The 2970-nt window shown below is 36.5% G+C and overlaps 1 pseudogene; it reads right to left on the reverse strand.

Annotated features, from left to right (window-relative positions):
• Window positions 1-2415: 2415 nt before the first annotated feature.
• LOC102489375 (PCNA-associated factor pseudogene) lies at window positions 2416-2741 on the reverse strand (annotated as a pseudogene).
• Window positions 2742-2970: the final 229 nt, after the last annotated feature.

Below are 2970 nucleotides of genomic sequence, written 5' to 3' on the forward strand. Positions count from 1 at the left end.
GGCTGGTTTTGTGCCCTATCGTGTGGCCAATCTTCGAAAAAGTACCATGTGGGGCTGAGAAAAAAGTATATTTTGTGTTTTTTTGGGTGGAAAGTTCTATATATGTCTTTCAAGTCCATCTGATTTATGGTATCATTTAGGTACAGAATCTCTTTGCTTATTTTTTGTCTCATTGACCTGTCTAAAGGAGATAATGGGGGTGTCAAGATTGCCAACAATTATTGTGTTACCGTCTATCTCTCCTTTTAGATCTAGCAATCTTTCCTTTACATATATGGGTGCTCTTAAGTTCAGTTCATAGATATTTATAAAAGTTATATCTTCTTGATGAATTAGTCCTTTTACTACTATGTAATGTCCTTCTTTGTCTCTTCTTACCATTTTTGTCTTAAAGCCTATTTTGTCCAGAATCAGTATAGAGACTCCCACTCTTTTTTGGTTCCCATTTGCATGGAATACCTTTTTCCAGTCCTTCACTTTTAGTCTATGTATGTCTTTATCCATGAGATGGGTTTCTCTTTTTTTCTTTTCTTTTTTTTTTTTTTTTGAGAGGTTTTCGCTATAGGGCGCGTGTGCTCCCCAGACAGACAGAGACATAGAGACAGAGAGTGAGAAATCACCCCCCAGGGGGGATGGTCATGCAAGAATCCCTTCTCCTCCATTCTCCTCTTGGGATCTTGGGCACACACGCACACGCGCCCAGCGTGAGTTCTAAGCCACCGGGTCCGGGATGTGAACCACAGTCGACTACGTGGGAATCCAGCGACATAGCCATTACGCTAACTGCTGGTTCCTGAGATGGTAGGCAGCAGATGGAGGGTTTCTGATATTTAATCCATTCTGCCAGTCTGTATCTTTCGATCGGAGAATTTAATCCATTAACATTCAACATTATTATCAATATTTCCAGACTTGTCCCTAACATTAAGTTGGACATATGCTTAGTTGTTTTTGTTCTCTAATTGCTGTCTGTCTTTAGTTTTCTTGGTATAGTACTCCTTTCAGAATTTCTTTTTTTTCTCTTTATTTTTTTGGGGGGGGAGGTTTTTGCTATAGGGCACATGCACTCACCAGGAAGACAGAGAGAGACAAAGAGACAAAAAGTGAGAAATCACCCCCCTTCTCCATTCTTTTATCGGGATCTTGGGCACACACGCACATGCACCCGGTGTGAGTTTAAGCCACTGGGTCCGAGACTCGAACCGCGGTCAACTACATGGGAGTCCAGCAACATAGCCATTATGCTAACTGCTGGTCCCCTTTCAGAATTTCTTAAAAAGCTGGTCTGGAGTTGGTAAATTCTTTCAGGCTTTGTTTATCCAAGAACATTTTTATCTTCTTTTTCCTTATGAAGAGAATCTTGCCAGGTATAATACTCATGGTTGAAATTGTTTTTCATTTAACACTTTGTGGGGTTTTTTTGGTTTTGATTTTTGTTTGTTTGTTTGTTTAATATAAGTGTTCATTTATTACAAGCAAATTTCAGGAAAAAATCATGTCTGTTGAAACATGGTTAATTTTGACAAGAGGTTGTCGGTGAGCAACTGTGATAAGGAAGTAAGAATATCAGTTAACAAGAAATATTATATGCACCTCTTCAATTATACTGCTGGTTACCTTGAGAAATGTAATGGTAAATCTAAGGACTTTAGACATGGTTCTGTTTCTATGCCATAATGTGCCTTTCGGGTTTTATTGATTTCCAACTTTGCAAATACAGGCCCAAATTTTAATATATTATGATATTCAATCAAAAGTGTATCCTAGGAAAACTATTCTCTTTTAATGTATCTGTGGAATCTTCCTGCCTGATTCTATGCTAGCTTATTATTTTTTTGTTGTTGTATAAGTTTTGATTACGAATTATTTAAACTCTCAAGAACAAATCGTCCTTACATTTTTCTAAAGAGGAAATTTTTCAACATTGCATCTTTGGTCCCCTTTGTGAAAATGGGTAGAGGTTAAGTTTAATTAATACTGAATTTTTTTAATGTGCAAAAATTAAATTCTGCTTTTTGAAGCAAATAAAAGGAATCACAATGTGGCACCATTCCAAAAGTCAAATGCCAGTAAAAATGGCAGTAGTCCAAAGATTTAAGCAAATTTCAAATACAATAGTTTCTAATTAGAACACCATGCAATGATTTGATTTAAGCAAGAATAAGAAACTTAGTAACAGATAAAAGAAACCAAATATTGCATTATATTGAATATTAAGCTAAATAACCATAATTAATCTTACAAATTTCTTAATTTCATAATTTCTTGCTTCTGAACAACTAAATGTAAGCCTCATTTTTTTAATTAAATGCCTATTTCATCAAAGTTAATTGGAACACATTTGTGCAAAATTACACCCTAGAATACCAGAGTAAATAGGAGACATTATTCAAAGATGAATAAAAAAAGTTCTATTCATTTGTTTTTGTCATCTGTGTGATCAGGTTCCAAAGGACATGCTTTTCTCTTTGCTTTTCCTAAGCTTCCTGCCTCTTCAAGAATCTGATTCTCTTTTTCAGAATCTTCAGAGGACAGCCTGAAGAATTCCCAGATTCCTTTTTGCCATTTGGCAGTTTGGCGCACACAAACTGGATTCCCTCCTACATACTTATTTTCAGCTTTTCTCAAAGAAAGTGACAGAATTAGTGGCAGAAGCGGAGGAACTAAGCACTTTCCTGGGAGCTCAAAGAAGCCACCACTTTTCTGTAGACTCCAGGGACACTGTCTGCCTTAGTCCGCACCTGTCAATTTTAGTATCTTGTCTTAATCTGTGGTTTTGGACAATCTAGCTATGATGTGCCAAAGAGAGGATCTTCTTGGATTGATTCTACTTGGGATTCTTTGCATTTCTTGGGTCTGGATGTTTGAATGCCTCTCTATACTTGGAAAGTTTTCTCCCAGAATTTCATGGAATAGATTATCAATGGTCTTATTAGTTTCTTCACCTTCTGGTATACCAATTATTCAGAT

The sequence above is a fragment of the Tupaia chinensis genome, unplaced genomic scaffold (genome assembly GCF_000334495.1).
Source record: "Tupaia chinensis unplaced genomic scaffold, TupChi_1.0 Scaffold145719_1, whole genome shotgun sequence".
In the NCBI taxonomy this organism is placed as follows: Eukaryota; Metazoa; Chordata; class Mammalia; order Scandentia; family Tupaiidae; genus Tupaia; species Tupaia belangeri.